This window comes from Pinus tabuliformis, chromosome Q (assembly GCF_031772625.1).
Source record: "Pinus tabuliformis cultivar Carrire ecotype Pingquan chromosome Q, CPIR1, whole genome shotgun sequence".
Classification (NCBI taxonomy): Eukaryota; Viridiplantae; Streptophyta; class Pinopsida; order Pinales; family Pinaceae; genus Pinus; species Pinus tabuliformis.
In genome coordinates, this window is record NC_142296.1 from 179,946,704 (window position 1) to 179,961,279 (window position 14,576).

Genomic DNA, 14,576 nt, shown 5'->3' on the forward strand with positions numbered 1-14,576 from the left:
AGAGTTAGAAGTCCCTTTCTTCCCTAACAAGCGCTGAGCGTCTTGAATCTTGGGATAGAGATGAGTTAAATGGTCTCCACTGCATAACTTGCATGGAAACTTGACTTTCTTTTTAGACTCATTTCTACCACCACCAGCATTATTGCCAGATTTATTTGTGTCAGTCTTCTCATCTTAACTCTTTTTCTTACCTCGTCCTTTCTTCTTCCCATTGGAATTTTGATTTCCTTTGGGGTTGGTAGATTGGATGGCATTAACTGAAGAGGGTTGGGAAGACGAAGGGTTAGACGATGTGACTTGGCTGTTAGAAGCAGTTTGTAAAGACAATTGTTGCAGTTGACTCAACAGGTTCACCACATTTGTGTCTACCGATCCAACGATACCATCCGCGTGGGGAGCTGGCTTCGACTTGGCTATATCAACCTTAGTCCCGGGAGCATTGGGCAATATTTTCTATAGAATCCTAGACTAAGAATAAATCAAATCTAATTGTTGGGCTCTAAAAATAGCTTGCTCCTCAGAATAGACACCAGACAGGGAGGCATCCTTAGAGATTTCAGGTTGTAAAGATTTCAAAAACCATTCAAGATGGTATTCTGTAGGAATCTCGTCTTTAATAAGCCTCTTTCTCCATCTCCATTCCTGAATGTGGTCAGAAATGTGAGTTGCCTTGTCCTGACAGAATTTGGCCAGAAGTTTAGTTTCAGCATCATAACGGATGGACAACTGGAAATGATTTAAGAAAATATTAGCTAAATCAGCGAAAGATGTAAAGCTGCCCCCTGGCAACTCTATATACCACTTGGCCGCATTACCAGTCAAGGTGCGTTGAAAAAGTCTCAACCTAATCGAGTCATCAATAAGGGAGTTTGATGAGCACCACAAATGGAATGTGGTTACGTGGTCGCCCGGGTCTTCACCGCCCTTCCCCTCGAACTTTGGAATGTCCGAAGGGAGTTTGGTTGGGACTGGAGGCTAGGCTAGATTGTATTTGATTGGATCATTTGTTAATTTCGTGAGATCTGGCAAGTTCAACATTGCTAAAAAGGGAAGCCTAGGAGGACCTTGGGGATTCCACCCAGACTGGGTGAAGTTCCCAAAGTTCTAAAAAGACGGGCCTAGATTTTGGAAGGCACCAGGCTGCCTGAAGTAACCTGCAGAACCAGCTAAACCAAAAGGCAGACCTTGTGATCCAGCAAAACTCAGAGTTTGACCAACTCCAGCCGAAAAACCTCCATAACCGACGAAGCTCCCTCCTAGAGGATTATAAGGAGTCGATAACCCCTGATAAGGATTCCAAGTAGAAGCTAAGGGAGGAATACTTCGAAATTAACTAACTGTGGAGTATGGCCTATTCCCTTATTGACGAAAAAACGGATTCCCAATTCCCATGCCACTGACCACAGGGTTAGTCCAACCTTGAAAGGGATTACTTCTTTGTCCTGTAGCGGAAAAAGGCATAGATCCTATCGTCGGGTTAGAATGTGGTATATGACCACTTCCAAAAGGAAAACCCTGAAATGAAGCCAATCCACCCATCATGGATGTGGAGGCACTAAATGGAACTGACAAAATACCCTGTGAATGGGTGCCAAATGGGAAGAATCTAGTACTAAAAGCATTGGCTTGGGAATTTCCACTCGTAGAAGGAATGGAGGTAGACCCAACCAAAAATGTGCTAGCAAAAGACCCAAATAAAGATGCAGAGGGGATGGCGATAGTTCCTCCCCCTTGTGCTGATGTTGGAGTCTGCATAGTTGTAGCACTTGTGGTAGAAGCCATGCTTCCAGTAGTAGCCATCGATGGTAAGTGCGTAATATGACCTGGACTTGATGGTCTATGCGTCAGAGACCCAACGTATTGTAATACTTCTGGATAACTAGAAGGTAAGGGAGAATTCGGAGCCGCTAACGACTCTTGAAATTCTTCTACTTCTATGTTATTGAAAGAGAACTTGAGAAAGAACTGGAGTGTTCCTCTCTTGTTCAGCGGAGGTACCAAGCCTGTTTTGAACACTAATGTCCCTGTGAGGAGGATCAATCCCCGATGCATTAGCTGCCACGGGATGAAACCCATCGATAGTATTACCTCTGCGCCTTCTAGGAGAAGGCTCTAAACTTGGTGGTGAAAGACCACGAAGTCTTCGAGACCGTCTAGGTGATCGGTCAGCCACTTTGAATTTTTTATTAAGTTCTAGCTAAAGACTCAAGAAAAAAATGAAAGCTAGGCCAACTAAGAGCACAAAGCACACACTAAAAATTCCCTAAAAGATATCAGCCAGTCAAACAACTTTCGAGTATTTCCGCTCCGGGTGATGAGGACCAAACAACAAAATACAAGAAAGTGAAGTAAGGGGCCTTCCGAAGATAGTCTGGGATAATGACGGTCCAGTCTGTTGTGGGGAAAAATGCCTATGCAGGACGATCCTATCCACCTAAGGTGTGACAGTGCCTTAGCAACAAACGAGTACAGCTATACTGGTTTCTTCCTTTATGAAATATGAAAGAAGAGAGATCAATAGACTTACCGGTGTCTTCTGTTTGTCCCTCGATCTAGATCCTCTTCTCTTCGGGTGTTCACAGCTACTTGCCTCCTCGCTCGCCCAAGAGAACAACTACTTGCGACAAGAAAAGAACACAACACAAAGGAAAATATTCATATTCATAAATGATTCAGGATTAGAAGTAAATCAAATACACTAATGCAATCATACAAATACACCAGTATATTGGAGAAAACCAAGATAGCTTTATTGATGAATAACAAGGTTCAGGAAGAGATACAACCCAGAGGGCTCCAATCCAGCATCTCCTTCCCAGCAAATGGAATTCCTATCTTCAGCCCCTTCAAAGCATTAAGCACCCAATGATTCCAGTCTCAAACCAACAACAATTCTTTGCAATAACAAAATTCCAGCCTCTAGATCTCATGGAGGAGAGATCTATATATAGTTATTTTGGAGAGAGGATGAGTCAGCTTGAGATCTGACTAGTGTCCTCTCCCTCTCTCAGTTCTTGAGTCCACTTGGAGGTTCTTGCTTCCACTTGGAGATTTGGAACCTCTTACTCATCACCAGTCGAATTCCCTGAGGCAAGTGTCATTTTGGAAGTTTCCTGAGCATTGACACCTTGAGGAATGAGTCTGCCACTTGTCCAAACTCGCTCAGCGCAGGTAGCTAGTGTTGGAGTTGACATTCAACGCAGGTAGACAGTGGAGCCACTGACATTCAGTGCAGATGGTCAATGGAGCAGTTGACATGATCCTGAATTGACTTGTTTTTTGAGCAGTTTCAGGTGGAGAACTTTTGTGAATTGCTGTGGTTTGTTAGCCTTGTTCCTGTAGGGGTAGGAACAACATGTTTAGGGACTTTGGATCCCTTAGATTATGGACATTTCATGCTCAATGCTGTAAGGCACAAAAATGTCTATAACAGTTGCCCCCTAAAGTATGAGGCTATTTATCGGGCGAAATGCTTTATCAGGGGGATCCGAAGTTCATCCAATGCTGGGAGGGAGACCTGTAATACAATACAATACAATACATTATTTTTCATACTGCTTTCATGATCTAGCTGAGGCGGGCATTCCCATGCTCAGCTTTATAAATACATCTTTCTGTACATAGAACAGACAATCGTCTAATGGTAGACTGATAATTTTGATGAAATTATCATCCTTTGAGTAGGATGATTATCTGCTGCAATGATGTACATGTCAATGTCTTTATCTTTCCTGAATATATATCGCAGCCCGGATGGATGAAACTAGATCCGGGGTCTTCAAACTCTTTCGATCTTCACTCTAAGTACAAGTCGATCCATGTGAGAATTTCTCTGAAGTCGAACATGGAAAGACATCGCTTGATTACCGGTCAATGATGTAAACTGTTAACAAGCGCGAGAGCAATCATTGATAATGATAATGACCCTCAAGGTACTGCAGTACAATTCACGTGGTGTGAATAAAGGACTTGGCGTCGAACACCACGCAAAATCTCTCGGTCGAAGGTCATTGATGTATACCTGTCGCCGGAAGTGAGAAACTTGCCATTGTGGCATGCAAGCTTCAAAGTACTGAAGGGGTTGTTCCTAGATCAACTTCTTGGATAATGAGCTGACGTCGACAAGAAGCGATCCGTCACAGGAGGGCCTTAATGAATCCCACATCAGTGACACGGAACGGAGCTAATGATTTTAATGGAGGTGAAAACGATCTGTGACATATGATTCAGGGTGGTGGTCATGAATGGATGAAGGATAATGTATGGCAGTGGATGGGACACGGTTGACTCTTTCTGAATGACTTCTCTTGAACATATGGCGACACTGATGCGATGGATTGGTAGCATTACCCCAAATATGGATGGTATGGCGAGACCATGGTGATGTGACCGGTGAATGAAACAACCCAACCCGATTGTGGTACAGAGGAAAAGTGTCATGTTCAAGAGCGACCTGCTACCATCAAAGTTTTCTTTAGTTTCTCCCAATTTTTCCCCAGTCATTGCTGACCAGTACCTCTTTATTTTTGTCAAGCTTGAGGAGGATAACATATGCTTGTTCTATAACCTGCCCTTCGGGCAAGCCCATCGCTATGTTTTAACGAGTCTAGCGATAGTGAAATTCGTTCTCGTCTAAAGACAAGTTTGTTGCTATTTAATAATTTTAACGAGTCTAACGACAAGGATAACTCAGTCCTTTTCATTTTTAGAGAGTCTGAAAAGGTACATAAAGTCAACTCCAAAATTCCTTTTTCGTCATCTAATCCCTTAAGTCCGAAAAAGTATAAAACAATACAGAAGGGATGAGTTTTCGATAGTTTTAACGAGCCGAACAAAACAAGCGCTCGATCTTTTTGTGCAATAATCCCTCAGGTCCAAAAAGATTAAAATCTAGAGGAGGGATAGCTCTTCCTGTCCTTTAACGAGCTGGAAGGCCAAGGACTCGACAAGCTTTTCATATTTTACGAGTCAATTGAAAAGAGCTTAAAGAAGACTCGTCTTTTGAGGAACGAGTGATAAACAGGGTTAGCAGCTGATTCCAGGTATAGGTTGGAATTTTCCAATCACGGCAGTGTCACAAGGATGGCTAGGTGAAATCACTCTTCGCAACTGTTCCTCAAAATGGGTAAACAATCATATGGAGATGAATGATCGGCCACATGAAAAGTGGAGGTGACAGGTGCAAACACGATCAAGGCTTTAATGGCTGACGATATTACATTCACGGTGGTTATTTACCGGGTAGGTTCATTTTTATTTTAAAATGAGCTTAAACACTGGAGGAAACTCTTGCTCATTGCTTATGTTTATTTTTTAACGAGCATGAAGTCCGCGTTAAAACTGCTCGGATCTTGCGTTTATTTTTTAATGAGCATGAACTTTATGCTAAAACTGCTCGATTACCCAGTCATATGATAAGAGTGTCTCATGAAAGATTCCATTTTTTATAGAGCTTGCGCCTTACCAAAGCTATGCTCCCTCTCCTTTTTTCATGCAAGTTTGGAAACGACTAATCCTACGAGTTTAAAGGGTTAGAGGTCCTAAAAATTTAAAAAATAAATAGCCGCCCCTAGCTAACACTCCAAAAGGTTTGCATGCCCCCAGGTATAAAGTACGATTTCAAAGTTACCTCTACTTCATTTCCGTCAAAACTTTCGTTTCACTGGGAGAGTCCTACCTCTTTCAGGTTACCCAAAGATTGTCTCGTTAATCTTTCAAACAAAACACTTCCTCGGCAGTGTCTACCGAAATAGACAAAGGTGAGTGATGACTCTTGTCAACTTACATAACTTTGAAAAAAGAATCCTGTTCTAGAATAACCCCTCTTCCTCTATGGATGGGGTACAGACTAGTCATATTCTCCCGCGGAAACCTACTCTATACCCAAAGTTTCCCTGCCGAAGCAGGCCAGGACGCATGCCCCTGGGTTCCAGTCATGTCCTCCCAGATTACTCGCGCTCATCAGGAGGACGGACCGTGGGTTGAGACACTTCTTGCGTGTATAGACCATTTAGGGATGGTACATGACTATTTGCGATGCGTGATCCGGGAAATGAAAGTTGGTCCACGAGCTTGACCGTTCTTCCTTCATGCGGAAAACACATTACTCTAAAGAGTGAGGAGACTATAGCTCTCATGCAATATATATACTCTCGTCCAAGGAGTAGGTTATAATCCAAGGGTCCTTGAATGACCATCACGTTCATTTGAACAGTCTTCCCTTTCAATGTTATAGGCACATTGGGGAGGATCCCTAAAGGTCGACTGGTTCCTTTATCAAAGCCTGATAGACTTCTCATCTCAGGCAAAAGCGCTGGCGAACCAAGCGCTTTCCAAGCAATAGAGGAAAGGATACTCACAGATGCCCCCTCATCAATGATAGTGCCAGCCATTACCATTATGTATATTTGAACGATAATTCTGAATGGTATGCTTGCTGGCAACCGGGGTCTGCCTAGTTGGTTCCAATCAAAGGACACAATCAGGTTGCTTGGTGGTGGGACCGAATATACGGCCGGATATCGCTCTGACGAACTTCCTTCCTGCGATAAAGGAATGGGGGCATTGCCCCCTTGTTCATCAGAGTCAGTGTTGATGAAGAGAATTTGGACGGTGTCGTCTTTATTCTCCTCTGTGATGGTATCATTCGAAGATAGAGCCTCTGAAGGCAAAACCGGGTCAACTGCCGTATCAACCTTTTGACTTTTGTCAGGCATGGATCCAGACGGTTCATCTTCAATGATAGGTGCTTCGGCTGACCACCTAGGCGGGTCAGCCGGGTTCTCAACTAGTGAAGGACTTGGCAGGAGTTTTTGATATCCAGGAGGAAGTTGCGCTCGTAAAATCGGGCGATCTTCCAGAACTCTTTTAGCCTCGTCTAAGAAGGGACAACGGTGGATGGCGTGATCGCCTTCACATAGTTTGCAGGGAAATCTAAGTTTCCCTCTCTGTCCTGTGGCTTCACTTTCGCTAGTCGACGGTGAGCAATCAACATGACTATCAGAGGTTGATGCTACCGAATTGTGCAAACGGGGAGACCAGTCCCTTAGTATTCGAGGGATACAGGGACAATCTCTATGGAAGTGGTCTACTTTGCATATGACACATGGCGATTTAGGCCTTGTCAGTGCTGTGTGTGGATTTTTGTCAGACGACTCTCGTTTGCCCCCAGTCGCTTTTGGCTCTTTCTTCTTCTTCTCCTTCTTCTCCTTAGGAGCCTGGTTTTTGATTTTACCAGTTCTGTCAAGCGAAGAGGAAGGAGGAGAGGAAGATGAAGTAGAAGGCTGGTGGGCGACTCTGGTCTGGTCTGACTGTTGACTCGACTGTTCAGGAATGGTGGTGTTCTGAACGACATTGGTTGAAAAGAGCCAGACTGGCAGGCCAATCGTCAGTCCTGGAAGCGACAATGTGGCCATGTGGGGCGCACCAACATCTCCCCAAGAGGAGAAGGAACTAGGATTTCCACCAAGGGGAATTCCTTGGTTGGTGTGCTCCATCTTTCAACCTAAAGATCAACACAGGAATTAAAGGGTGATTGTTCCGTTTAAAATAAATTTTAACGACGCTTTAGACACAACTTGCTTTTTCAGTTTTAAAGAGTCGAGAAAAAGCTAAAGATGACTCTAGTCTCCTTCGATGTAATAATGAGCCCGAAGTGACAAATGCTCGGATGGACTTTTTCTGTTATAGAGTCTGAAAAAGGCCAAAAGAAACTGCTCTGGAGTTCTAGGCAGAGGGTGTGCCAAACTTTTCGCAAAACCGCAAGATACTTTTTAAGGTACGTGCGGTCGATCTTCGTGAATGTTGTGTTCACTGCATTGCGATCAGTAGGGCGGCCGACACGGCTTCCTAAGGATAAAGGATATATGCCTATAGGGGTCTCCCAATATATACGTGACGGTACGTGGGAGCACAATCCGTACTAGCGCTATCGTCCCTCAGGAGGAATCACCCACCTTCCACGAGATCGACAGTCACTAGGCTTAACGACGCCGGAACACGTCTCTATCCTAGACCTCTTTGTTGTGCGTTATGTTACAAAGTGTTGTTAAGTTCATTCAGTTTATTTTAGGTTGATCTTTTTAAAGTTTGCCTTTCAAGGTTCACCACGAGATGTATGATACAAATTCCTAAATGCAGTCTAAAGATGATAAGCAAGCTTTATATCTTTTCAACTTTGAAAATCCTAGCTACTAAGGGAAAAGAAAGACACCATCTTTTCTCAAAGAGCAATCAACACACTCTAATGCACTTTTCCTAAATCCAACACACAAACTATCAAATGAAAAATGCACAATGCAGGTGTTTGTTTTCCGCTTTCTTAGTATTGATGCCTACAAAGAAAGCTTTTTGTACAACTTTGAATTCGCTTTTAAATGATCAATACAAACAAGTTTACTTTTTCGAAATCAGAGAAGATAGAAGAGATTACAACACTTAACGATTTTCGAAATAAAGACTTGTTTTGACACTTAAAAGAGACAAATTCAAACCAATAAGCAAAAGTAAATCTATAATCAATCTGCAAACAGCCAATGAACTCCCTTCTAAGATCACAATCAATCAGATCTGAATCAAAGGCTACAGGATGACTATTTTACTCATGCAAAGGAAAACTGTAAATGATGCCACAAACACATAAAAACACTCACAATCTTTTTGTACAAAAGGAGGCAGAATCTAAGCAAAGAAAAGGAGTTATCTGACTGGTACTTATGCTGGTTAAAGGCTGCAAAAAACAGAGATCAAAACAGGGCAACAGAGAGCAGAGAACCCCAGCTGCACAAGGCTAAACGGGTTCAGCGCAACCTCAACACTGAGGATTTGACATTAAGCACAGGTAGCCTTCACGGGACCTGCGTTGAAATGCAGACTGCCTTCACAGCAGTTGCGCTGAAGGAGAAACTCTCGTTTCTCCTCGGTTCTGGGTCACAAATTGCTCAAAAATCAACAGTTTCAGGCCAAATCAGAAACACAAGCAAGGTATAATCAAAGGTATGCTTTGAAAGCTACTAAAATCTATCACAAGGATCATCAAATCATTTGTGAATCCATTGTTCAGATCATAGACAGGTCCAGCAACTGGATCAAAGCAACAACTTTCTACTTTGCATCCGGGAAAGATGCAGTTCGATTGTCGCTGTCAAGTCTATGAAGTAAACAAATGATAGAAACACAAATAAAATGACTAAACAAATCGTCCCCAGCAGAGTCGCCAATTTGTTGTGGGGAAAAATGCCTATGCAGGACGATCCTATCCACCTAAGGTGTGACAGTTCCTTAGCAACAAACGAGTACAACTATACTGGTTTCTTCCTTTATGAAATATGAAAGAAGAGAGATCAATAGACTTACCGGTGTCTTCCGTTTGTCCCTCGATCTAGATCCTCTTCTCTTCGGGTGTTCACAGCTACTTGCCTCCTCGCTCGCCCAAGAGAACAACTACTTGATTCCTGCGAGATCACAAGAGAACAACTACTTGCAACAAGAGAACAGCTACTTGCGACAAGAAAAGAACACAAAACAAAGGCAAATATTCATATTCATAAATGATTCAGGATTAGAAGTAAATCAAATACACTAATGCAATCATACAAATACACCAGTATATAGGAGAAAACCAAGATAGCTTTATTGATGAATAACAAGGTTCAGGAAGAGATACAACCCAGAGGGCTCCAATCCAGCATCTCCTTCCCAGCAAATGGAATTCCTATCTTCAGCCCCTTCAAAGCATTAAGCACCCAATGATTCCAGTCTCAAACCAACAGCAATTCTTTGCAATAACAAAATTCCAGCCTCTAGATCTCATGGAGGAGAGATCTATATATAGTTATTTTGGAGAGAGGATGAGACAGCTTGAGATCTGACTAGTGTCCTCTCCCTCTCTCAGTTCTTGAGTCCACTTGGAGGTTCTTGCTTCCACTTGGAGATTTGGAACCTCTTACTCATCACCAGTCGAATTCCCTGAGGCAAGTGTCATTTTGGAAGTTTCCTGAGCATTGACACCTTGAGGAATGAGTCTGCCACTTGTCCAAACTCGCTCAGCGCAGGTAGATAGTGTTGGAGTTGACATTCAACGCAGGTAGACAGTGGAGCCACTGACATTCAGTGCAGATGGTCAATGGAGCAGTTGACATGATCCTGAATTGACTTGTTTTTTGAGCAGTTTCAGGTGGAGAACTTTTGTGAATTGTTGTGGTTTGTTAGCCTTGTTCCTCTAGGGGTAGGAACAACATGTTTAGGGACTTTGGATGCCTTAGATTATGGACATTTCATGCTCAATGATGTAAGGCACAAAAATGCCTATAACACAGTCCTACCAGCGAAGGTAACAGAGGAAGTTACGCGGACCTCCTAACAATAGCCCGCGCTGGTGCAAGCCCGCAAGCTTCATAAGGGTGCCCTCCAGTAGTACCGTTGTGAGTGATACAACGTCGACCTCAGGTGCCACGGGATTCCCCTCCGCAGCCACCTATGTAGATCCCTAGGAGTAGCAACTAAGGTTACCAACTCGTATCAGAAGCCAGGCAGAATAGTCTTGAGGTTAGATCCGACAAGTAGGAGAGGGGGTATCTCTCTTCCTTATCTTCAAAAACCCTCGTGCTTAACTCCCAGATCCGGAGATTTCCTGGTCTCCCTAATGCTATTTGATTTTCACTCACTATTCAGACTCCTATGTTTGATAATTTAAATGGCCTTCGAGAGTTTTCTCTCCACTCGCCTAATCCAAGGCCCTAAAATATCCTAAAACTTGTTGGTGTGTCTAACTTGACAATTATGAAAAGTTCTAGTATATTTTAATTAGCGCTTGTTTTTAAATGGGTTGTTCTTAAGTCAAGGGATAAGCGGAAATGAAACTTGTGGTGTTTTGACGCAAAAGAAATTAATAAAAACCAAACTATATGCAAATGCACTCGTTTTGTTCTTCGATGAAAGAAATTTCTACTAGGTTCAGAGGAACTTCAAAGAAAGCAACAAATTTTTCTTTTCTTTTCTTTTACTCAAGCTTCACACTCACAAAAGTTAACAAAACTATGGATGTCCTAAAAATATGTGCAAATTTATCCTAATGCAATGAGTACATGCTGATGCAAGACTTAAGACTACTCTAAATCAAGAAATGAAAGTAACTTGTTTATCAATATGATTTGCCACTTAAAATGTTTAGATGGAATATGAGTTGCTAATGCTCATTTTCGTCTCTACACTAAAAGCAAGTTTCAAGACAAACAAAAATGCACTTTCATTCACAAAAAGAAACTAAATCAAAAACAAAGTTCAAGAAAGCAAAACCAAGTTTTTCAAGAAGTTTTCTTCAAAATCAAAAACTAAAATGTCTTTTCAAAAGTGCTCTCAACAAGACTAAAACTTTACGATTGAAAAATCGGCAACAAAACACTTTTTCAAGATGACAACACAAAATGGATGAAAACTGAACAAAAAAAAAATGTGTTTCGAGATGCTCTTAACAATCAAAAGCAGTAATAAGAGCTTGGCAACAAAGACCAAGTGATCAAAAAAACAATTTTCAAGAAAGTGTCAATCAACAACTTTCGGAGAGCAAGAAAATGTAGGTGGTCACCAAAACAAGATTTGACACAAAGATTGAGATCAATCTTCCTGCCCTGAGGAATTAGAGCAGCCAAGATTCCCAGCAAGAAATGTTGTGCTTAAACAAAAATGATGACGCTTGCAAAAACAAATAAGACCAACACTTTCTACAATCAGAGAGAATTTGAAATCAGATACTTGCTGTAAAACTAAAGACTAACACAAAAAAGTGACTGTTCAGGACTGAATCAAACCAGTAGACAGACCTTCAGAAACAAAAAGATTTGAAAAATCTTTAAAATTACAAGATATATGCAACTGTGTAAGTGCACAACTGCGTGTATACGCGACTCAGCCTAAGGAAACATGCGTATACACATGTTTACTTAAGGAAACATGTGTATATACATTTCTGTAAACTAAAAAAACAGCGTATATAAAAGATTTCAAGAAAAAACAAAAAACAGTTTGAAGAAACTAATCAAACTTACAATTCAAGTTCCTACAGGAACAGACCACATAGTAACAGCAAGAAAACAGACAGCTGAGCCCTGATTAGCTTGAATAAACCCAAACTAGGAACAACAATACTATTGTCCCCAGTGGAGTCGCCAATTCTATTAAGGGACAAATTCCCCTAGGGTCTTGGGTTGATACCCTAGTAGATCAGAGGTTATTTACAGAGAGAAACACACATTCCATACAGTCATGATGCTAATATAAACAAACTATACGAAAAAGGGGTGCCCTGAGGGTCCTTCGTTTGAGAAGATCCAGTTAGGGTCCAAACCCTCTTTGAGTTCCTTTTAGTCCTTCAACCTGCAAAACAAACAATTCCAAAAAGTAAAGTAGTATATTGACCAAGCATCATAAATAAATCATCTTCATAACATAAGGAAAGGTAGTTAGTTATACAATTAAAAACAACCATTCACATATGAATCATAACATTGACATCATGAACGTGAAGAAGATTGATATCAGGAACAAGACAAATGTTTATTTTATTATAAATAACTAAAGTATAGAAAGGAATGATTTCACTTGATTCATCCTTTCGCAGGCTCCAAGTGGAACCGTCCTCCAGATTCATCCAATATCAAGCCTTCAACAAACTCCTTCCATGACTTACTACATGATCTCTCAAGTAGAAAGACATCATCACACAAGGAAACAAGGGTTTCCTGTAAATGGGGAAAGTGGTGGAAGCACAAGGATCTTCAGACCTGGTTAGGGAAAATCTCAGCAAAGTGATCTTTCTCTCTATTCTCTCCTCCCTTAGGCCTTCCCATTGAAGCCTTTTTATAGTTCTCCCAAAGTAGTTTTTTAGTTGGGAATTCGTTGGGAATAGTTGGGCCATGGGCACTAATAGGTAATCAGTAGGTAAAACCTGCGATCTCCACCCGAAATTAAGGAGCTTTAATTTTTTTAAGTGTTTTAAGACATATATGCGAGTTGGGTATACACAGACCCGCGTACACACGCGTTTAGCTCAGGGCAATGTTTCATATAGGGAGTAAAACACTATTTTTTTGAATATTTGGACTAGGTCTGGAAGGAGGGGTTGCCCTAGGCCATGAGTGCAGCATCACAAACATCAAGGGTGAGGTTTGGAGCTATAACAAACAATCAAAATCAATTGCAACCTCCGAAATCATATGTAATAATGTTTACTCTACTTCAATGAAGCCAACCTACATGTATACGCTACTTCCTTTAACCAAACCTACATATACCTCCGAAAATACTGAATCATAAAAACCTCTGAATCAAAACTATACCAACCAAAATATTCTGAAGATCTTTTGTCAAATTATAGAGTTTTAAATAGATATTATAAAAGATCACCCTTCTTACTCAATCAATCAATCAATCAATCAGACTCAATCTCCTTATATAGTCAGTTCTACTTTCAAATCTAATGAAGACATCATTGAAAGATAGTAGTAAAACAACAACACTGATTAGCAAGCTTTTGTACTGTACTTGGAGGTGTCGAACCAATGTGCATATGCACCTTCACCAAGGTGAACTAGCCTATAGATCTACAAATAATAACTTAAAACTTCATAGCTATTCCAAATTTCAGTCATACCTAGATCATAACATTTACAGGATAAAACATGCATTATCATTTAGATCTAGCCCAACAATTATCAGATCATACAATGATAAGTCATTTCAGGTCTCATGATCCTGATCCAACATTGTATCCAAAGGTGCACAAGATATTTCAGATCATATCAAAACCATAGCCCTTACAACATAACATATACTTCAAATAGAAGTATTCATGAAAAACCCATTCACTTTCACACTTAGCCCTTTGATTTTCTCCTCCTTATATAGTTTTATCCTTTCTCAATACCTCAGACCAAAACAACATGTAGAACCTGTGGTATTCTTAGATGGGATAAAGTAGCCGTTATTCCACTCAATATTGTGGGCTAATACCATGGTATGGACCCTTGGTATTCTTTAACTTTTATTTTCCTTAATTTTCCATCCCATACGCGCTTTTCCTCTTGTGGAAGTGCATGCATACGTATACGTGCTTTTTCTCAGTGAACCCACTTGTATACGCTACTTAGGCTAGGTGAACCAGCGTATAGAACTTAATACAACTAAAAACATTATTTTTCTTCAATTGCTTGATTCTAATCTACAGTCCTTTGTTCCGGCATCTTGTTCTTTTGTGCCATTTCCCTGTTACCTTTGAATCGACCTGGTACAATGTGAGCTTCCCTTTATCAAATTTGAACTGACCTATGAGTGGGTTGCCATCAAGGACAACACCTATACCATAATGCCAACACCTTATCAGAAATAACTAAGTTCCCTTCCAAATCCTGCTAAATATAAGGTCAAGTATGTATAATCATATAAATCATAAAACATCAACAAGATTATGGTCTGTTAACTAATCCAAATAGTAGCTTCCATTCATATGTCATAAGCTAGAAATAAAACAAAAAGAGACATAAATCAACATAGATCTGATACACATAATCAATCACATAGCC